Below are 23983 nucleotides of genomic sequence, written 5' to 3' on the forward strand. Positions count from 1 at the left end.
TATCTCTGGCTGTTTCTTTTTTTGAAGGAGGAAGATTACAGTTTGCTTTTCAGTGACACATACTCTACACTCAAAATGCCTAGTTGTAGGAAGAAAACAGAATACCAAACAGAAGAAAAGATGTGCACAGTGTGATTAAAATTGACATGCTTTGGGAGAGTCCGTGTCAAAATATTTCAGGGGGTAGCCGTGTAAGTCTGTAACAGAAAAAAATTAAAAAACAGCTAATAGTCCTGCAGCACCTTAGGCTGTGTCCAGACTCAGGGTTTTTTTCGGGAAAAGTAGCCTTTTTCCGAAAAAACTTCACCTGCGTCTAGACTGCAGCCGCGTTCTTTCAAAATTAAATCGAAAGAACGCGGCTTTTCTTTCGACGGCGGTAAACCTCATTTCACGAGGAAGAACGCCTTCTTTCGAAAGTGCTTCTTTCGAAAGAAGGCGTTCTTGAATGTAAATAGGGCTTCTTCGAAAGAGAGCATCCAGACTTACTGGGTGCTTTCTTTTGAAAAAGCGGCTTGCTCTTTCGAAAGTTCAACGTGCAGTCTAGACGCTCTCTTTCGAAAGAGGCTCTTTCGAAAGTATCTTTCGAAAGAGGCTTGCAGTCTAGACATAGCCTTAGAGACTAACAAAAAATGTAGATGGTATCATGAGATGAGATCTTCAGATGGGTTGTACCCATGAAAGCTTATGATACCACCTACATTTTTTTTTTAGTCTCTAACATGCTGCAGGACTATTCACTGTTTAAGTTTTGTGAGTCAAAATATGTAAACCGTGTTCTGCAGAGTGTCACAGTAAGACACGTCATGTCAGTGGGAAAAAGGTGTTCTGGGTTTGGGCTGTGTGAGGAGGTATGCAAATAAATGGTTAACTACTTAGAATCTGCCATTTGTGTAGGTACAGAAATTTAGTTTCTACATGAGTGTTTGAGTACATCACAAGTTAGTAGACAGGAGCACCATTGGAATGGTAGGATTTTGGTGTCTTTCAGACAATACTATACCATGCCACCTTTATTTCTGTGCTGCTGCTGGCAGCGGAGCTACCTTCAGAGCTGGACATCTGGCTAGCTTTTGCTGTTCTCCGGCTGTCCAACTCTGAGGCAGTGCAGAAGTAAGGGTAACAATACTTCAGCGCCCCCTTCCCCCCAGTAGTGTTGTGGCCCCCTTTAGTGTTGGGTCCTCTGATTTAAGGGTGTAACGTGTTTATATTTTTCAATTTTAAAGTACATTTTCATATTTTATCGCAACACCATGACATTTAAGATTTAAATATCTGAAACCACACCATTAAAGATTTTTAAAATGCTGTGACTGTGACATTTATAAAAATGGACAGTGAATTTGGTAGGGCCCTCTCCATGTACGTCCCATGGATCCTGCAAGGGTGCTTTGGACATGTGATTCCTCCGTTTCTGTCCCCTCCCCAACCCACCCCCCAAAAGCTGAGGCAAGAGTGCAGTTAGAAATCAGCAAACTCTGCACTTTCCTTTCACTCTCTGATGAAAGGGAATAACCATGAATGTTCCCCTATGGATTGAGGGGAGGCTTAGGCACTCGGGCAGTTCCAGAGCAGGGAGCACCTCCAGTCAGTCTCTTTCAGCTGCCTGACGATTCTGTTTCTTTTCTGTATGGTTTTATGAGAAGCAATCCCATTTTCCTGGCACAACCAAACCCTTACTTTGCTTTAAGTTAGGATAAGAAGAAGCTGTATAATAAATTTGATGGTCCTAGCTCTTACCAGTAAGGGGGAGTTCTCGACAAACAGACAATCTCTCTCAATACATAGTAGATTCCAAGGATCACAGCCAAATGACCCTCCATTATCTGACAGGTTAGTGGAAACAGCAACTCAGAAAATTCCTCCACGGAATTTAAATTCATGGTGGTATGGGGACAAAAAATATCCATTTGAACTAATGAGAACTATTTTGCTGTATGTTTTAGATTATATACCGTTCTTAATTTTGGTGAGTTCTGCTAGATACATAACCAAGAAACCGTATATATATTTTTCCAAGATAAGGGTGCTCTGAGAATCATGACTGAATCCTAAAGCAAGTTCCACTTTTGCTGCACTGCTGAAAATCCAAAAGTGAAACTGGTTAGCTTATTTTTATTGTCCTTGCTGAGGGAAGTAAAAAAAGAACCAATTGTACAATAAATGGTTTTTAAAAAATAGAAAAATATTTATTTTTGGTAATTTAAGATGGTAAGTAACAAAGCGAGGGATTCTTTAAAATATTAATTTGGTACTGTCAAACTGTTTTGATTTTCAGTTAATACATCAGTGCCCAATTTTTCTTCCCTTACTCAAGTGTAGTAGAATCTTTATTATATACAAAGACTCCACAGATTTCAGTGGATTTCTCACAAATGTAGCCATCTTTTTTGTTGTAACTAGACTGTTTTAATGACATAATTAAACTAGTGTTAATTTTCCTCTTAGAAATTAAAAACAATGAGAGAAAGATCATTGTGTTTTGAAATGAAATGGTGCACAGGGACATTATTTTTGGAGAACAGATAAACAATGAACTTTCAAGCAAACACTAACAAGGTAAACGTAAAAAGTGTAGTAAAGAAATAAATGTAAACAGTATGCATTGGACTTGGTTCTTGAATTATTTTTGGTTGTTTTGGTGTTTTTTCATTGTCAAGGAACTTGTGAAAACTTACTTTGGATTCTCTATATTTAGAGAGAGAAGCCACACAGATTTTTCTTTCGTATTATTGTAGATATGGCTGCAATTCTGAAATTATTCTAAAGGGAGACAGCACTAAGCTATGGTAGCAGCTCATATGGCAGGATCAGGACCTCTGAAACAATGTACATTTCCTGAAATGTTAAGGAGTGAATTGGATTTATCACTTCGTTCATTCTTGAAATCAAACATGGAGAAATTATAAGTAGAACGTTTTCCTAACATGGAATACTGTACCGTATTAAAGCTCCTAAATAAATTTAAATAATGGCATTGGTTAGGTTCAGTTCTACATGTGTTGTGCATTTGCTTGGTAGGAATAAATTTTTTTTTCTTACTTGTGTAACATGCCACAAGCCAGGGAGCCTAATTTCATTTGTAATCTTGCTTCATATTGCTTGTAAAATCTATTTGCAAGAATAGTCAGGAATTAATTTTTTCACAAATTCAGAGTTAATCCACTTACATACTAATTGTAGCAATATATGTCTTTTACTTGCTGAGATGGTTATGTTAACAACACATGGATTTACAGAAGCATGTAACAGATGCCGGTTTCAGGTGACAGTATAAAAGATGAAATGCAAAGAAATTCCTTCCACATGTTATACTGAGCATGCTGTCTTGCAGTTCAGGAAAGCAGCTTTCTAGAATTACTTAATGCCAGATTTGTGCCAGCCTCCCTGTTTGAGATATATCAGACTTTATGCTAATTTTATTTTAGAATTATATGATCTTACAGACCTTCCTGAAATCCAATGCCTAACTGTACTGGCCTTGCTCAGCCAAAAAAATCTTGTATTGACATCCATGTGAAATTTGCCTGAGGTGAGGGCTGCAGATGTGAACTTCATAATTGATTGCAGCATTTAATAATCTTTAGCCCTTGTCTTTGAAATGCTTTACAATATTAAATTAACATATCAACACCCCCTATGGAGGGATCTTGGCCCCATTTTACAATAGATGAAATTGAGTTAGCCTGTCCAAGGCCATAGAAGTGGGCTATGTCACCTGGCATCAGAGAATAGGGGTGAAATCCTGGCCTCAATGAAATTGCTGGCAAAATTCACATCTAATTTCAGTGAAGCCAGAATTTCATCCAAGGAGACGCATAAATTCTCAGCTTTTGACTTGGACCATAGGATTTGGGAGGGGGGGTGTCTTAAAAAAAAGTCCAGTACTGTCTAACAGTAATGGAATCTTTTACAAAGAAGCCATTTTACTCTATCTGGTGATGCCATCAGTTAATTTTCTTCTCTCAGGGTGCTTGATCCCAAAGAACTTTTAAGTGGGGGAGAAAATGGGTCCAGACTATGGGGAAGAATCATGAAAATGGGGGACTGAAAGGTACCTCAAGACGTCTACTTTTGAGTCCCCTTATGAAAAGGCAGGATCAAGAATAGACCAGCCTTTACATGCATTTGTCTATTCTTAAAAACTTTCAGTGACAGGAATACCATCTCTTCTCAGCAGCCCTCCCTCATGGAATGATGCTTATTGTAACATTTTTGGTAGGATTGAAATGATCCTTTCGTGGCATCACTATTTACTTCCCAAGAGGGTGGGACATATGGGAGAGTAGCACTTCAGATGGTCCATTGCATTCTCTATATCCAATGTACTAAAGAGCCTTATAGTTTCTTTGGAATAGCCAACATCCTGGATCAATTATGAGGCCCATATGTTTTGATTGTTAAAAACATACAGCAGACTTCCAGCGACTGCATTCTCCTCTAGCAGCGATAACCAAATACTTTTCTTACCTCCTGCATCACCTAAGGATAAATGCTAGAATATTGAACTCCTGTTGGCCAGTATTTGATCTTAAATTCTGCCTCAAAAGTTCTAAAATGTGGGCCATAGCTATTTTCTCCCTGTAGAGGCCAAGGTTATACTGCAGTGGAAATCAAGCAACCTCTCAGGGGCTAGGATGGAGTGTGTATGAGAGTGTGTGTGTGTGTGTGTGTGGTATAAACTGCACATTTTATGTGTGCTCTATCTGTACTCTTTTGGGTTCCTGGTAAGTTACTAACATTGCTCTTGATGTTGCAAAGCTTGGGCCCTTTGTATGTGTGTGATTTGAAAACTATCCTTAATTATGTAGATTGTATCAAGAATTTCAGTTTAAAAAAAATTATCAACGCCTCCCTCTGAGCACTTCATACTAGTAAATGAGATATTTTTCCTAATGGCCTGTAGTGCCACATATAAATGGTTTTTACAGACCCCAGTAGCTAGTTGCAACCAATGATAGGAGTCTGCTATTTCAAATTTTTCCCACTGTATTTAGTGGCGTGACATGAATTTGTTACTTTATTGTGATACTGTTCAGTATAATTGATCTGGCTTTGCAACAGACTACGAATAGCCATAGTTCCTGTGGATGCACTATTTTTTAAGTTTTATGTCAGTAGTGGCACTGGGACCTGCCTACAATATTGGGCCTATATTTTGTACTTCTGTGGCTACTTTCAGACTTGGTTTTCTAAAAGTTAGGTATTCATGGAGCAGCGGGAGACGTAGCCCATTTTTTTCTCTCCCCTAGCATCTGCACTGTGAATTTTAGTAACCCAAACCCTCTCCTAGTGTTCAGAGCAGCAGAATCGTGTATTAGGGCGAGTTGGTCCACATCCACGATTAACAGGTATGTTAGCCAGCCCCAAAGCACACTATGGATCATGATTTCTTGAGCTCAAAGAATCAAAACAGTGAAGTTTCTAGACACAATAATCTGTAGCATATCACTAGTTCTTGAAACATTTCCAGGGACAGTCACTGCTGGGTCCTTTCTGTTACACTCTGACACAAAGTGCTAGTGCTAGACAGAGCCGTGAAGCAGAGGGGAGGGAAGCACTAGTTACCTTGAGGATGGGGCAATTGCTTTGACTTGGAGGGTCAACAAAGGTATTTCCTGTTGCCTCAGAAGAGAAGTGTAGGAGGTTGCTGAAAGAAGCTATAGGTGGTTCCTGGTTGAAGGCTAAAGGGAGGAGAGCAGTGGTGGGGCTTACCAGTTGACCTCTGCATGCTGGAGGAGAGGGATGAGGCAGGCTGAAGGCCAAGGGGCCCGTGGAAGGGCCTGCCATCTGGCCTGGCTACGGTGAGAGGTTAATAGAACAGAGGGAATGATGAGGGAGGGTGGGATTACATGCCATCTTAGAAGGGCCTTGCAGAAGAACAGAAGCGAAAACGAGCCTGGATGTTGTAGATGATGTTAACGTGTGTGCTAGGTACAAACAGTGAGGGGCTAGATGCTCGGGGAGTAATAAATAGACTGTTCTGAGACTTTCCTTACGCATTAGCAGTGTCTGGTTATTACAAGAACAGTTTAAGTGCAGTGAGTGGGATTACTGAGGCAAGTGTTAAGAGAGTGCTTACCAGTGTTAAGAGAGTGCTTGGGCATGGCGAGGAATCATTCCCAAACAGCTATTTCTGCTAGGCTACGTCTACACTGGCCCCTTTTCCGGAAGGGGCATGGTAATTTTTGAGATCGTAATAGGGAAATCCGCGGGGGATTTAAATATCCCCCGTGGCATTTAAATAAAAATGTCCGCCGCTTTTTTCCGGCTTTTAGAAAAGCCGGAAAAGAGCGTCTACACTGGCCAGATCCTCCGGAAAAAAGCCCTTTTCCGGAGGATCTCTTATTCCTACTTCAAAGTCTACACTGGCCCCTTTTCCGGAAGGGGCATGGTAACTTTTGTAGGAATAAGAGATCCTCCGGAAAAGGACTTTTTTCCGGAGGATCTGGCCAGTGTAGACGCTCTTTTCCGGCTTTTCTAAAAGCCGGAAAAAAGCTGCGGACATTTTTATTTAAATGCCGTGGGGGATATTTTAAATCCCCCGCGGATTTCCCTATTACGATCTCAAAAATTACCATGCCCCTTCCGGAAAAGAGGCCAATGTAGATGAGCCCTTTAATGTTTAGTAACAGGGTATCACATTTTTTCTTAATTCAAATGTTTTCTGCAGTTGCTGATCTCATAATTATGACTTTCCAATGAAGACGGCGGAAGAGAGGGTATGAAATACTTATCTAAGCCACTAACTTTCAGAACACAGTGCCTGATCTGGCCAGGCTGATGGAATAAAGGAACTTCCTTGGGTTGCCAAAATCCATTGTACCAGACGGGGAGATTCACCAGTCCTTTGGGTGGCCTAAATTCATGTAGTTCTTTTCTCCCCATTGCTATGAATAGATGTTTGTCATTGATCTGTGGGTTTCCTTAATGACATGACTGGTGTTTCTGCCACCAATAAAATAAGCACAATGAAAAACAACTGATGTGGAGAGACTGAGATAGCAACTCTTTGTGGTTACAAGTTTAGCCAAACCAATCCTTTACTGCAGGGGAGGGAAGAGAGACCTGTTCACAGCCCCGTGTTCCGCATCTGGTTGGACAAGCAGCACTTCCTCTAACATTGGCATCTACTGTGCACCTATTGCCTGTGTGACTATCAGACAGAGGAATATCTCATTTAAGCAGGTGTTAGGCTTTTGTTTGTTTGTAAACATGGACATTTTCCCATTAATAATTTCAATTCTCTCTCTCTCACACACTCACTCTCACTCACCCCCTTCCCCGAAAATGAGTTCTCCCTGCCACCACGTGCATCTCCTAGATGGGGGGAAGTTGGGAGATAGGTTGCAGATTTGACTTCTGATTGGCTTTACCATAAAGCACAGTTAAGTTATGGAACTTTTCCACTCCCTTGCTTCCTATTTCGTGTGCTGATTTGCAAAGGAGATCAGTACAGGGCTTTTGAGAGATTCTTCAGTGCTTGGTTTAGTAACACAGGCTCTAGTTCAGAAAATATGTTCTGGATTTAAGCACAGGCTGAAGTGCTGTTCTGACTAGGAATGCTTCTCCCTATTGTGGGAGAAATATTGCTTCCCTGAGCAAAATTTGGAAACTATTTTTGAAGAAAAGAAAAAAGGGAGTAGTTCATGGATTGTATATAGAATCATAGACCTGGAAGGGACCTCCAGGGGTCATTAAGTCCAGTCACCTGCCCTCATGGCAGGACCAAGCACCCTAGATCATAGGTTCCCAAACTGGGGGGTATGCCCCCCTGCGGGTGTGAAGAAATTCCAGGAGCATGAGGTGACCCAATTCCCCCTCCCCCAAGAAAGAGCCCGCATTGGCGTTACCTCACCCAAAGTTCATCTTTAACTGTTTGTTTTGCGTGGTGGCTTCCTCAGGTCCGTCTCCCACCCTCCTCTGGGGGGAGGGTGGAGTCAGACAAGCACCAGAGCCACTTTCAAAAGGTGTTAATTTGGAGCTGACTTTGAAAAGGTGCTAATTTCCCCGCAAACAGTAGGGGCCTTGGAACTTGGCTACTTGAATAATCATTGAATAAAGGCTCCAATGGGGGCAGAATTGCAAACAGCTGCTAGCTCAAAGTCAGGAAGCAGCCCAGGGAACAAGCGACCCGTGCTTTCTGAGACCCTGGGCCTGGTTGCAGGACCCCAGGTACCAGCTTAGCTGTCCTCTCCCCTCACCCAGACCCCCACGAGTACCCTGCCTCCCTGCCAGACTCCAAACCCCCACAAGAACGATACCCCCCTGCCCAGACCGCCATGAGTACCCTGCCCAGACCCCAGATGCTCATGAATATCCTGCCCACACCCCAAATCCCCACGAGTAACCTGCCCCCTGCCCAAACCCCCATGAGTACCCTGTCCCCCCGCCCAGACCCCATTCCCCCATGAGTACCCTGCTCCCCTGCCCAGATCCCCATGAGTACCCTCCCCAGGGCCTCACCTGCCCCCTGTCCCCTGCTCAGGGCCCCACCAGGACCCTGCTCATGTCTCCTACCTCCTGGCCAGACACCTACCCCCAGCTTGCTCCTGTAGCCTATTTTCCACCCAGATTCTGCACCCCATTCCTATTTCACTGACTGGCAGTCCTGTCCCGCACACTGGATCCCTCATTTTTGGCCTCATCTCATAATGTAGAGGGGTCCACAAATTCCACTAACCCTCGAACCCCAGAAGAATTAATCTGGCCTGAGGCCTTGAACCTCAGTCCTACCTACCCTCCCCCCATGGGGCTGGGATGCCAGGGAAGGGAGGTGTCTCAGTTGCGGCCACATCAGTGGGGCTTGGGAGGGGGCTAGGAGGGTTAGGGGGGGGGTTGCATCTCACTTGGGTGATCCCTGACTTATTTTTCTGTGGATCAGTGACCTGTGACACAAAACAGGTTCCCCACTCTTCCCGTAAATAAAGACAATGCTGAAACATTTGTGCTGGACATATTTGATTTAAAAATGAAGCCTGGCCCACAAGACCCCAATCTGGGCCAAGCCCCCATCTGGCCACAGCATCATAATACCCCTGCATCCTCTCAATCCTGAGCCTATCATACACTGGAACCCCCTGTGCGTCTCACATCCCCAGTCTTCTGCCACAACACTACTGCACAATCCACACTGCAAATCTGTGTCCCGAGCCCATCATACTCCCACCTCCCCTGCCCTGAGCCCCTCATGCACTCCAACCTGAACTCCTGCACCCTCACATCCCCAAGCCTGTGGTTTTCTCAGCACCTCAACACTCCACCTGACCCCAACACTCTCCAGTCTGGAGCCCCTTCCCTGAGCCAGAAGCCTCTTCTCCACCTCTTCCTGCACCCAAATTTCCTCCCAGAGCTTGCACCTTTCACCCCTTTCCACACCCAAAACCCTCATTCCCACCTCAGAGCCTACACATCCTGTCTGAACCCAGTGAGAGTGAGTAAGAGCTGGGGACAGCAAATAATAGAGAGGAGGGAAATGGAGAGGGTGGGGCCTCTAGAAAGGGGTGGGATCTTGGGGCTTGCCCTGACATTTAAAAAGTGATCTTGGGTGTAAAAAGATTGCAGACACTACCGTAAAAACAATTTAATTTTCAAATGTCATACCATGAAATGCGAATATATATATATATTGCCTTTTGACATGTAGGGGTACCGGTTCAGGTAGTGGGGAGGCCAAAGAACAATGTAAAAGGCAATGGAATTTTTTCGAACTTTCTAGCATGCTTGCAGGAGTGTTTGGGACTGTTCTATCGTGGGAGTAGGTAGCCAGTCTTGTGCGGTCCACTGGTGGTGGAATATATATAAGGCAGCATGTGTCCATATGTAATAGTAGTAGTAAATAAACATTTGCAATAACTTATCAAAGTAACTTGCGTCCATTACATTTATTTTAATTGGGAAAATTCTTTTTCTAGATTTTTTAAAATTAATATATTATGGCTGTGATTAAGAAAAGGAAGTACGATGAAGACTACATAAGGTATGGCTTCACCATCGTGGAAAAAACCAGGATTGATCATCCTCAATGTGTAGTATGTCACGCAGTTCTTAGCAATGACGCCTTGAGACCTAGTCGTCTTGAACGACACTTGAAGAAGAACCACAGCGCTTTGACAGAGAAACCAAAAGAGTTTTTTGCTTCTAAACTTCAAAATTTGAAATGCATGAAGCTGGATGCTACTCGAGCTTTTCATCAAGCGTCGGCCAAAGCGGTAGAAGCATCTTATGAACGAACTGTCATTGCTCATTGCTGAAGCCAAGGAAGCGCACATAATCAGAGAAACTCTTGTGAACCCTTGCTTGTTGAAAGCATCTGATATTGTGCTTGGTATCAAAAGCAAGAAAAAAACTTTGGAAATGTTTCTTTCTGACAATTCCGTGAAACGTTGCATAGATGAGCTGACGAAAAATGTTAAACTTCAAGTTGTGGAGGCAATGTTGGCTTCTCCTTTTTTCGTAATTCAGTGTGATGATACCACTGATGATATAGCACAATGTTGTCAGTTGCTTGTCTACATTCAATTAATTAATAATGGAACTGTGAAAGAAGAACTGCTTTTTTTGAAGGAATTGACGACCACATCAAAGACTTCTGATATTATGAAAACAATTTCTGACTTTTTTTTAAGAAAATAGACTTTCATGGGGAAAATTGGTTGGGGTATGCACAGATGGTGCTCCAGCAATGCTTGGCTCTCGCTCTGGATTTGTGATATTGGTGAAAGAAAAAAATCCAGCCATAACCACAACTCACTGCATCATACACAGACAAGTGCTGTGTGCTTAAATCCTTTCAGATGACTTACGTGACTCATTGAATTTGGCCATGAAAGTTGTCAATTTTGTGAAGAACAGTGCTTTAAATACGAGATTTTTGATGCTCTTTGCACGGATTTGGGAGCGGATCATAAAACTCTTTTGTTTCATACGGAGATACGATGGCTTTCCAAAGGTAACATGCTTTCAAGATTATTTTAACTGAAAGATGAAGTGGAAATTTTCCTCAATCAACAGAAGAAAGAGTTATATCATGCATTTACGGACCAAATGTTTCAACGTTCACTGGCATACCTCATGGACATTTTTGAATCTTTGAACAACCTCAATTTGAAGCTACAAGGAAACAATATTGCAAACATTATACTACATCATGATGCCATCAAAGCATTTACGGAAAAAATCCAGCTTTGGAAACGTCAAACACAAGCTCAGATGCCTGGCTTTTTGTCTTTTCCGACATTTTCATCACTCGCTGAAAATGGAGGTTTCCAAGAAGTTTGTAAAGAAGATGTGAAGAACAAAATTGTGTTTCATCTGGACTTCCTTGCTGACAAATTCATCTGCTATTTTCCAGACAACTTTTCTGGCAACCACATTCATAAATTAGTACGCAATCCATTCAGCGCTGATGTTGATTCATTGCCAGAAGTATTGCAAGAACATGCACTCAAAATAAAATATGATTAAAGTGTGAAAGATAATTTTGTAAACAGAAGCTTGGAGGAATTTTGGATAAAATATTTCCCAGTGTACTCGAAAGTTGGAGAAGCACTACATATTGTTCTTCCATTTTCATCAACGTACCTCTGTGAAAAAAGCTTTTCAAGTTTAGTCACATTAAAAACAAAACAAATCGACTGGATGTCAAAAACTATTTGTGTTGCGCACTTTCATCTTTCATACCTAGGATTTCACAACTTGTGAAAAAAATGTAGCTTCATCCTTCACATTAAATTTGATTTGTTTCTGCTATTTTTTATGTTAAATTACATTTTTATTAAATTTTTGTGCCAAGAAAAGCTATTTGCATATTTTAAATTTTAAATAATTTTATAGCAAGTTTTTGTGTTTATTTTTTATTTTAAATTACAGATTGAATTTTTTTATTAAAAGGGGGGTTGGATGATGGTAAAGAAGAGGTGGGGGGTGTGAGGGTTTCTCAAAAATCAAAAGGGGGGCGTGATGCTGAAAAGTTTGGGAACCACTGGTCTAGATCATCCCTGACAGGTGTCTATCTAATCTGCTCTTAAATATCTCCAGTGATGGAGATTCCACAACCCCCTTATGCAATTTATTCCAGTGTTTAACCACCTGACAGGCAGGAAGTTTTTCCTAATGTCCAATCTAAACCTCCTTTGCTACAATTTAAGCCCATTGCTTCTTGTCCTATCCCCAGAGTCCAAGGAGAACAATTTTTCTCCCTCTTCCTTGTTAATACCCTTTTAGGTACTTGAAAACCACTATCATGTCCCCTCTCAGTCTTCTCTTTTCTAAACTAAACAAGCCCAATTCTTTCAGTCTTTCCTCATAATTCATATTCTCTAGCCCGTTAATCATTCCTGTTGCTCTTCACTGGACCCTCTCCAATTTCTCCATATCTTTCTTGAAATGTGATGCCCAGAACTGGACACAATACTCCAATTCAGGCCTAATCAGCTCAGAATAGAGCAGAATGACTTCTCGTGTCTTGCTCACAACACTCCTGTTAATGCATCCCAGAATCATGTTTGCTTTTTTTGCAACAGTGTCATGCTGTTGACTCATGTTTAACTTGTCATCCGTTATGACCCCTAAATCCCTTTCTGCAGTACTTCTTCCTAGACGATCACTTTCTGTTCTGTATGTGTGAAACTGATTGTTCCTTCCTAAGTGGAGTACTTTGCATTTGTCCCTATTAAACTTCATCTCATCTGCAAATTTAATAAGTGTACTCTCTATGCCATCATGTAAATTGTTGATGAAGATATTGAACAGAACTGATCCCAAAACAGACTCCTGCAGAACCCCACTTGTTATGCCCTTCCAGCATGATTGTGAACTGTTAATAACTACTCTCTGAGGGTATGTCTACACTAGAGCGCTAATTCGAACTAACTCATCTAGACTAAAAAACTAGTTCAAACTAGTGTTTTGCTAATTCGAACTAGCATGTCCACATTAAGTGGACCCTGAACCGAGGTTAAGGCTGGCCGGAAGCAGTGCCGGCAGGGCATCAGAGTAGGACTTAGAGCGTGGAGCTGCTGTCTCAGGCTAGCCGAGGGCAGTGCTTAAAGGGACCCGACCTCCACCCCGGACAGACAGTTCTCAGGGGTGCCCCGCTTGCAAAGCAGTCCTGGCTTGGATTGCCCGAAGTACCCACACGAGGCACATCACAGCACTCAGCCATCAGACTGGCTGCACATGCCGCAGGCTGCCATCTGGGGAGAGGGGGCAATTGGGGGGTTGCAGGAGAGCTTCCACCCCCAGAAGCCCGCAGAGCCAGCCCAGTCCTCCCCATCGGGGCGCGTACCCCATTCCTCCCTCACCTCCATCCACTTACCCCTCCCTAGCCCCCCTTCCTGATGTACAAAATAAAGAAAACGTGTGGTCAAAAATAGAATCTCTCTTTATTGAAAAAAACTCGGGGAGACTGGGAAAAGGAGGTGGGAGAGGGGAAGAGAGAGGGTGGGAGAGGGGAGGGCAACTAAAATGATCAGAGGTTTGAAACAGGTCCCATATGAAGAGAGCCTAAAGAGACTGGGACTTTTCAGTTTAGAAAAGAGGAGACTGAGGGGGGATAGGATAGAGGTCTATAAAAGCATGAGTGGGGTGGAGAGGGTGCATACAGAAAAGTTCTTCATTAGTTCCCATAATAGAAGGACTAGAGGACACCAAAGGAAAGGAATGGGTAGCAGGCTTCAAACTAGTAACAGAAAGTTCTTCTTCACAAAGCAAAGAGTCAACCTGTGGAACTCCTTGCTGCAGGATGCTGTGAAGGCTAGAACTAGAACAGAGTTTAAAGAGAAGTGAGATCAATTAATGGAGTTTGGGTCCATGGAGTGGAATTAGCCAGGGGGTAGGAGTGGTGTCCCTGCCCAAAGTTTGTGGAAGGCTGGAGAGGGATGGCACGAGATAAATGGCTTGGTCACTGTCTTCGGTCCATCCCCTCCAGGGTCCCTAGGGTTGGCCGCTGTCGGCAGACAGGCTACTGGGCTAGATGGACCTTTGGTCTGACCCAGTATGGCCATTGTAAGCTCAGGGCTCAGGGTCGGGGGTCTCAGTGGACCACCTTGATTTTCATGCACACCTGTTCCTGGGTGGCCAGGCTGGCAGCTCTCCAGCTCTAGACGGCCACTTTCCTGTGCCTAGTGCAGAGGTCGTGGACGAGGTCCACAATGTCCGCACTAGACCAGGCGGGTGCCCGCCTCTTGCGGTCCTGGGCAAGCTCCCGGGAGCCGCCAGCCTGGTTCCGGGAAGAGGGGGAGGGCTGGGGTATCAGGTGGGTGGCTCGAGCCATGCCAGGTGCTGGGTCTGCTGGCTGGGTGCTGGCAGGCTTGCACCTGGCACGGGCACCGTAGCCAGCCCATGCCCCTTTAAGGGGTCCGGGGCTGGGAGAGGGGCAAAGTGGCCAAAGTGGCCACCAGGGAAAGCTGGGGAGGGCTAGCCTCCCACTAGTTCGAATTAAGGGGATACACACCCCTTAATTCGAACTAGTAAGTTCGAACTAGGCTTAGTCCTCATACAATGAGGTTTACCTAGTTCGAACTAAGTGCTCCGCTAGTTCGAACTAGCGGAGCGCTAGTGTAGTGCCTATCAAAGTTAATTCGAACTAACGTCTTTTAGTTCGAATTAACTTTGTAGTGTAGACAATGAGACTGGTTATCCAGCCAGTTATGCACACACCTTACAGTAGCCCCATCTAGGTTTCATTTCCCTAGTTTATTGATAAGAAGGTCATGCAAGACCATGTCAAATGCCTTACAAAAGTCTAGGTATACCACATCCATCGCTTCTCCCTTATCCTCCAGGCTTGATATCCTATCAAAGAAAGCTATCAGGTTGGTTTGACATGATTTGTTCTTTACAAATCCATGCTGGCTGATACCTGTCACTTTATTATCTTCCAGGTGTTTGCAGATGGATTCCTTAATTACTTGCTCCATTATCTTTCCTGGCACAGAAGTTAAACTGACTGGTCTGTAGTTTCCTGGGTTGTCCTTATTTCTCTTTTTATAGATGGGACTATATTTGCCCTTTATCAGTCTTCGGGTATCTCTCATGTCTTCCATGGTTTTTCAAAAATGATAGCTAAAGGCTCAGATACCTCCTCTGTCAGCTCCTTAAGTATACTGGGCTGTGTCTACACTGGCATCCCTTCCGGAAAAGGGATGCTAATGTAGCACTTTGGAATAGGCAAATCCGCGGGGGATTTAAATATCCCTCGCGGTATTTGCATTAACATGGCTGCCGCTTTTTTCCGGCTTGGAGATAAGCCGGAGAAAAGCGCCAGTCTAGACGTAAAGTATCCTTGAAAGTAGGAATAAGAGATCCTCCGGAAAAGGCTTTATTTTCCGGAGAATCACGTCTAGACTAGCGCTTTTCTCCGGCTTATCTCCAAGCCGGAAAAAAGCGGCAGCCATGTTAATGCAAATACCGCGAGGGATATTTAAATCCCCCGCGGATTTGCCTATTCCAAAGTGCTACATTAGCATCCCTTTTCCGGAAGGGATGCCAGTGTAGACACAGCCCTAGGGTATATTTCATCAGGCCCTGGTGACATCTAACTTTTGTAAGTAATTTTTAAATTGTTCTTTTATTTGACACAAATGCTTTAATGAGATTATTTTATAAACTACAGATGGTCAGGGTGAAATGTTATATTCTTATTCTGTTACAGATTTTGGATTTTAAAAACCAATTCAAGTGAGTTTACATTAAGATAAAAAGTGTATTCTTTATTCAGAGTCTTCTGGTTTTAAAGCAGACTGTTTTTTTCTGTATCACTGCTCAGAATCTCCAGCATAAGGTGACAATGACTCACTCTGTCTGAAAACTTATTCTAGTTTATTTTGTTGCCATCTTGTTGGCTATTATCCAAGGTCACCTGTATTACAGGGAAGCGGAGTACAAGAGTGACTTTGTTTCTGCTTTTTTTGTAGTTTTACAATAGAATTTTCTTACTGAATATATTTTCTCTTTCCTGTGGCTGTGAAAGACCCAGACAAACTGGGGAACTGACCAGATATGGATCTTTCCCTCAAGTAAGTTTGCTCACATGAATAGTCCCATTGAAGTTATGTGGAGTTACAAGTATCACCAAAGATGACTATAACTGATAGAGATTAGATAGAGATTCCATTTTCAAAATTGTGCATTTGATAGCACCTTTGTACAGTCAGTTTCACTGTTACTGTTCCATAAAGTAAAAGCCTGGAAACTCAGCATTTTATGCACGCACATCAACAGTCTTATTCTGTTCTTGTAAAACAGATGGCAACCTCTTCTTGTCCATAGTTGTGTTATTGCCTTTAGCTTTTTCCAGTGCCGTACATTGCCTTAATTGCATCACTTATCATGCAGCTTATCTACTTTGTCTTTGGCCACGGACTCTCCTGACTCAGTAAGCGAGATTACAGCATTTAGAAAATATTATGCTGCATTAATTTGACAGCGTACCAATGTTATAAATAATCTCCTAGAGGACAAACTGAATATAGAGGCTGTATTACACCAAATAAATGCATTAATCAGTAAAAAGTGAGAATTCCATCAGCTAGCTACATCGAAAGATGTGCAGGGCTCAGACTGTAGGTTACCGAGTGGTTTGGCACACTATGACTTCTTTTCAGATGAAAGATTGTTCCAGCTTCCATGATTTCTTTGAAGGGGGGTAGGGAAAATGGTTTTAGTCCTCTAAGGCTGTGAAGAAAACTTTGCAAAGGTAACCTGCAAGGTCAGGATCCTTTTTTGTCCTTTTTATTCAAAGTCGAGCCATTGTTTAGTTTGCAGATGGGGACATGGGTGTGTAGTGTTTAAGCAGACACACCATAGTGAGAAGGCTATGCTTCTGTGGAACCTTATTAGGTATAAATATGAATTGCTAGCTAAACCTAATTCTTCATGTTGGGTTTGGTGGGTGAGTGGTGTTTCCTTATTGAGTTAATTCTTGAAATGACATGGTTTTTAATCACATTGGAAAAGTTTTAAGCATTTCTTCTAACTGCAGGTGGAGGATGGGTTGTTTCTGGATGTTCTGTCCTCAGGGCCCCAAGAGTTCTTAATCCAGCCCTGTGCTGGATTAAATAGAAGTGTAGCCATGATGGCCCAGGTAGTGGGAGCTGCCAGCTGCTCTGAGTACGGTTCTGTCTGGGACCATAGTCACATAGTGAGACAACTATTCCTTCTTGTTGCTTGGACTGCCACTGCTACACTCCCTGTTTAATGTATTTGCACAATCAAAGTGAACAAGGGCACGTTGCCTTCAGCTGGAAATTACACCTCCAGTTCTTGTGTAGCCAGGACCTAGGAGACATGGCACCAAACTCACAGTCTTGGTGAGAGCCTAAGTTACAACATTCTCCCTGGACAGCCCTATGCGCTGCTGAGCTTCCTGGAACCTCCATAATGCTGCATACATGCATCCCTGCATTGGCACACCCCCTAACACACCACCTGTCCTTGCAGGGCAGCCTTCCAGCTGTCATCCATAGAGCCTTCACCAAGGGAATGCTCTTCATGACAGATATAGGGCTTTGAGATTCTTTGTGCTGTTCCAGACATTTTACACGCTATTAAGAGTCAAGAACAGGGGTGAGGCTCCATTGCCAAGTCTCTAGAAGCGAAGGTCTCAGGCACTTTGCCGTCTAACTCTTTAGCTATTATTGTTAGCATTAAATTGGGTTTCTCTGAGGTTTTCAGAGGCAAGGAGCTAACTGCAAACCCCAAGGCTGTCTCTGAAAGATTTCTTTCATTTTCCTCTGAATGCTCTTTACTGCTATCTCCAAAGAGGTTCAATCAGACAATGTTTTTAAAAAAACTAAATAGGTTGACTCTTTCACTGCCAGGCACTTAGAAACCTCCATGTGAATAAACATTAATTAAGATGACAGCATTACTTTTGAATTATAAATAACAGCATCTCAGACAAAATAGGGTGAGGGATTTGCTGAATAATGGACGAGCTCCACTGGAAACCATGCTGCTAACCATTAGTCCAGAAATGCTATAAATCCACCTAAAGATAGTTCTGATTGTTCTGTGTTTGACCACAGTAGCTCCAAGCTCCAAATTTAAGAAAAGAATAAATATTGTGGGTGGCATAATTGTTACTTTTTTATATCCCAAACATATATGCTTTTAGCAATCAAGACCTCATAAATTCTAGCTCTGTACTTGTCAGTATTACTTTGGCTTCCCAACAAGTATCTTTCTACCGCATTGGCCTCACGTCAGAGCTATCGTCTTGTCTCTATCAATGTCTACGTGTCTTAGGGTCCATTTTTAAAATACTACTTTAAAAACTCCGCAAGAAGAACTAAAGACAGGGCTTCGGATGTAGAAATAATGAAGCTAAGTTGCTCAGGTTCAGAACTGCCTTTTTAATTATGGTCTCCTTCCCAAATCACACTTCCCTTCATTTATGCCCTCTGCCTCAAGCTGTGGCAACCCTCTCATTCAGTGCAAAAATCCTAGGCTGCCTCTTTGAGGAGTGTCACCGTAAGTGCTCCACCTTAGGTGCTTCAACTCCACTGAGCCCGAGGCCGGAGATTTGTCACAGCAGTGCCCCTGGCTGGTCATGCACACAGGGAGCTGGTGCATGTGTTCTGAGGAGGCTGCTGTGCATGCCGGCTGGCGCCCCTCCTCAGTTCCTTCTCTGACCCGGACGTGCTGTGCTCTGAAGCAGAGGGGAGGAGGGTGGGTGGTGGAGCACCCATGGGGACAACCATCTCGAAGAACTCCAGTTACTGCACAGGTGAGTAAACTTCCCTTCTTCTTTGAGGAATGTCCCCATGGGTGCTCCACCTTAGGTGATTACGAAGCAGTATTCGTATTAGGAGGTGGGAGTTTCGGCTGCTGAGGTTCTGTGAGGGACAGTATTGTATAGCCAGACTTTGTTTCTGCCTCAGCAAACTACTGGATTGCATAAGGTTGCATGAATGTATATGTTGAAGCTCATGTGGCGGCCCCGCATATGTGTTCTGTGGACACCCCCTGTAGGAACGCCATTGTGGTTGCCATGGCATTTGTTGAGTGAGACTGCACCGTGGGGGGGGGGGGCTCTCTCTGTGCTAAGGTATACACCAGTTTTATGCAGCCAGATATCCATTTTGATAATCTCTGTTTTGATATGGGAAGTCCCTGCAATCTCTCTGTAGATGAAACAAACAGTTACGGAGTCTTTCGGAATGATTTCGTTCGTTGTAGGCAGAAGGTAAGAGCTCTGCGGACATCGAGAGTATGGAGAGCAGCTTCTTTGTTGTCTTTATGGGGTTCTGGAAAGAACACCAGTAAGTAGATAGGTTCATTACAGTGGAATGAGGTAAGTACTTTTGGGAGGATTTTGGGGTGGGTCCATAGTGTTCCCTTGTCCTTATGGAATATTGGGGGGGGGGGGAGGGTCTGCCATTAAGGCTGCCATTTCCCCCACTTCTTTGGCAGAGATGATTGCTGCAAGGAAAGGCCACCTTCATTGATAGGTGTAGTAGCGAGAGACTCAAAAGCTTTACCCATTAGGATTTTCAGCACTAGCTTCAAGTCCCAGGCAGAGATTGGGTCCTGATGTGGGGGGAACATGTTGTGGAGTCCCCTTAGAAAGCGCTTGACAGAAGGATGTATGAAGATTGAGTGTCCTTGGATACTCAAGATCAAACAAGACAGAGCCAAAGTGATATTAATAACACTCAACAGGCCCAAACAGACATGGTACCCTTACCTGTTACAGATGACCGACCGTCCACCACACCGCTTCCCACAGGTCCCGTCTCTCCTCGCACAGAGAAACGGCCAGATTCCCCATCCAGCCACCCACAAGCTGCATCTCCAGGCATGGATGTTAATTGGTTAAGCAACATGGAGAGATCCTTCCCAGAAGCAATTCAGCTTATCCTCAAAAACTCCAGAAGGCCTGCAATGAGAAAGACTTATGTCCAAAAATGGAAAAGATTCACAGCCTGGTGTGCAACCCACACCTATGAACCCATACACACAGAAATATCACATATCTTACAATTCCTACTAGAAATATACAATGCAGGCCTCTCCATAAGCTCCATAAGGGTACACCTCACCACTATCTGGGTCTGTCTGGGGGACAAGTGTGAGAGCCCCAGGAGTCAGTTGGCAACATGATCTGATCGCAACTGACATCTTCAGAACTCCAAGTCTTGTTCCACTTCATGTGCCCTCCTGTAACAGGACATTGACCTGTTGCTCTGGCACAAGTCCAACCCTCTCTTTTGTGAAACTGCCGAGCAATTAGAACACTTTAGGGGAAATGACTCTAGAATACCATGTCAGTGCATTTACTTTGGGATGGGGCAGTATTATTGTTTTTCCTGCTTGTTATGCCTCCAACATCTTATTCTTAGTTGCTTCAACACATACAGAGCTACCATCTGTCAAAGCCTTAGTGACCGTTTCCTCTAGGCTGGGATTTGACACCTTCTGAACCTATATGAAGACTATCATTGCCTTCTTTATGGCTTGCAACATTTCCCTATTCAGGCTTTGCATCAACAGGGGTATTGCCATCTTCAGAAAAGGAAAACATAGCAAAGCTCCCTTTGGAATTAATTTACTGTCTCCAGTCGGCCAATGGATATCACTTGATGTGAATGAGATTTCCCTTCTCTTGGGGGGCGAGAGCATTCATATAGTCTTATGAAAGATGCTTGTCCTGCCTCATAAATTACAAGTTTACCTGTCTGCAACAAGTCAATGGTAAATTGTGATTATAAAATTTCATTGGTGTCAGGGAAACATAGGAAAAATCAGATACACTCAACAAAATGTGTTTCCAGGAACATCAGTAGAATTACACGGGGAACAAATTTGAATGATTCCTCTGCCTCTTTTTTTCCCCCGTCAGTTCAAATGCCTTCTCAGGCCTGGTCTACACTATAAAGTCAGGTAAGGCCCTTTCTGTTGACATGGCTGTACATGTGTCTACGCTTAAATGTGCGTCTCACTAACATAAAGGCCCCAGTGTCTCTCTAACTTAAATGCCCCAAAATGTTTCAGTTTCGTAATCACGCTAGCTCCCCAAGTAATGCTGAGCCTTGGCCAATATACTGATGTTGGGAAATACACTCATGCTAAGATGGAAGTTTTCAAAAAGAGGTTGGGTAGTCATCTGTTGTAGATGGTTTAGACACAACAAATCCTAAATCTTGGCAGGGGCTTGGACTAGATGACCCTGGCAGTCCCCTCTATGATTCCATGCTTGTCTATATTTGCAAACTGATTGCTGGATTATTTGCTTCATTATCTTTCCTGATGCAATTCGACATGGGAAATTATTAGTTACAATTGAGGTAGACCCTATTAGCGTTGCCACATCTGATCATCTAACCTTCCAAATCTGATCATATTCCTGAGATCAGTCTGGGATTTTATTTGGGCCTGGTGGGCCTTGGACTTTTTTCACCAATTAGCTCATCTTAAAGTTTCTGCATTTGCATGAGGCTTTCAGTCCATTTTATCAGGCCCCAGTCTTTCTCTTGCAGCCTTGTAGGTGACTGTACTATGAAACCCCAAGGAAGTCTCAGAGGGTTAGCATTGTTACTCTGTATCTGTAAAAACAATGAGGAGTCCTGTGGCACCTTAAAGACTAACAAAGTTATTTGGCCATAAGCTTTTGTGGGTCAAAACAACTTTGTCAGAAGCAATTTTTGTAGGGTATTTGCATCTGACAAAGTGGTTTTAACCCATGAAAGCTTATGTCCAAATAAATCTGTTAGTCTTTAAGGTGCCACAGGACTCCTCATTTTTCCTGTGAAGTTAGTGACTCTACATAGGTGCAGGTGCCACCATATAGATTCTGATTCAGGTTTGAGACCTTGATAAGCTCCAGTTCATCCACTCCTGAAATTTAAGCCATGATTTTCCCATAGGGGCAGCTTTTCCTTGTGGGGGAAGGAGAGAGCCTAGCAAGATAACTTCTTGCGCTGATTCTTTATGGTTAATCTAGTTATTTTGTCCCCCCACAGGATGAAATAAATCAACAGTGACTAAATTCTGTAGGTCCTATCTGGGACCCTGGGGTTAAAAAAAAAGGCCTAATAACTGCCAAAGACTCTCTCCCTCGGTCAGGTCCAGAGGCCAGTGCAATCTTGTATGATACTTGTGATTTGCCAGATCTTTCCACTGTGAGGAAACTGTTCTTATGCTGCAGTGGAGTCACTGCATGAAAAGAAAGTGGACACTTCAGACCAACCTATCCTCCTTAGAGGCTTTTTTGAAAACCAAGTAGACATTCCAGTTTGCCACAGGGAGAGTAGCATACAGCTAAGACCCAAGCCTGTGACAGAGACAAGTGACAGGACTGTTGGATGTAAAACGGTTGTTATGGTGTGTTGCTTTTGGAGCTAAAATTAGAAATGCAGAAGGGTCAAATGCAGAGCAAAACTATAATTTTTGCAGTTCCTGGCTCAGGAAGAAACTGCTATTTTGCAACATGTTTATATAAAAGCAGTGTCCCTAGTAGCTGTGGCTGAATGTTAAGCACCGACTTTAGATGCAATGCAGCACTTCAAGGTACCACTCCTGAAACTACTTCAGATGAGAACCTTGTGAAGGTACTGACTGCAACATTAAATCCACAAACAGAGAAGGGATACTGGCAATTTTAAAGAAAAAATAGGAAGATAAATACACAAACCACTGCTTTCTCCTCAATGTTGGATGGAAGACATAAGATAAATGGGAACAGACAATCTGAACAAAACTAACTACAGCTTCAGCCAACATTGTAGCCTTCAAAAGCTCAATGTGCTTGTCTTGGGACTGGAAACTAATCTGAAAACTGTTAGGCTACGTCTAGACTGGCATGATTTTCCGGAAATGCTTTTAACGGAAAAGTTTTCCGTTAAAAGCATTTTCGGAAAAGCACGTCTAGATTGGCAGAATGCTTTTCCGCAAAAGCACTTTTTGCGGAAAAGCTTCCGTGACCAATCTAGACGCGGTTTTCCGCAAAAAAAGCCCTGATCGCCATTTTTGCAATAGGAGCTTTTTTGTGGAAAACACTACTGTGCTGTCTACACTGGCTCTTTTGCACAAAAATCTTTCGGAAAAAGACTTTTGCCCGAACGGGAGCAGCATAGTATTTCCGGAAAAGCACTGACAATCTTACATAAGATCGTCAGTGCTTTTCCGGAAATTCAAGCGGTCAGTGTGGACAGCTGGCAAGTTTTTCCACAAAATCAGATGATTTTGCGGAAAAACTTGCCAGTCTAGACACAGCCTTAGAGTGCAGTCTCTCTGGGGAATGAGGCATGATCTGAGGACATATGACTCAAAACTTCTGCCTAGTAACCCTGTCACTAACTTACACACTTCCTTGGGCAAGTTTCTTTACTTCCCTACATTAGTTTTCTCACCTGTAACACTGGGATGATGATACCTTGCTTGGTTCCAGGCCTGAGGGCATCGTCTTCCTCCAGTTCTGAGGTCAAACAATGTTGACTGAAGCATCACTTTGATGCCTCAGGAGTAGACTAAGGCTAGTTGCACACTGTTCAGGGCTTGTGGTTCAGGGCTTGTGCTTCAAGAGGTGAGTCACGTCTGCAAGGTTCTGGCTGAAAGCTACTGGGATAGCTTTGGGGATTTACTCCTTAGTTGCTAGGTTTACTGAGGACCAAGCTGGAGGTCAACCCTTTTCAGATAAGGCCTATCATCTGTGGAACAACTCTCTACATACTGAGGATATATCTCCACAGCAACATTTTGAAATGACTAGCATTATTTTGAAATAACTTATTCCACGTCTACACAGCAGGAAGTTATTTTGAAATTATGTCAAAATACTGTCAAGTAGGAGGACTTTTTAATCCGACGCCTGTAACCTTCATTGTACGAAGAGTAAGGGAAGTTGGAGGAAGAGTGCTCTATTTTGAAATAAGTGCTGTGTAGGATGCTCCCAATTTCAAAATAAGCTATTTAAAAATAAGCTACACAATTGACATAGCTCAATTTGCATAGCTTATTTCGAGTTAAGCCCTGCTGTGTAGAT

The 23983-nt window shown here is 43.2% G+C and overlaps 1 pseudogene; it reads left to right on the forward strand.

The window, feature by feature from the left end:
- The first annotated feature begins 9410 nt into the window (after positions 1-9410).
- LOC102449165 (protein FAM200C-like) lies at positions 9411-11628 on the forward strand (annotated as a pseudogene).
- Positions 11629-23983: the final 12355 nt, after the last annotated feature.

The sequence above is a fragment of the Pelodiscus sinensis genome, chromosome 1, assembly GCF_049634645.1.
Source record: "Pelodiscus sinensis isolate JC-2024 chromosome 1, ASM4963464v1, whole genome shotgun sequence".
Lineage (NCBI taxonomy): Eukaryota > Metazoa > Chordata > Testudines > Trionychidae > Pelodiscus > Pelodiscus sinensis.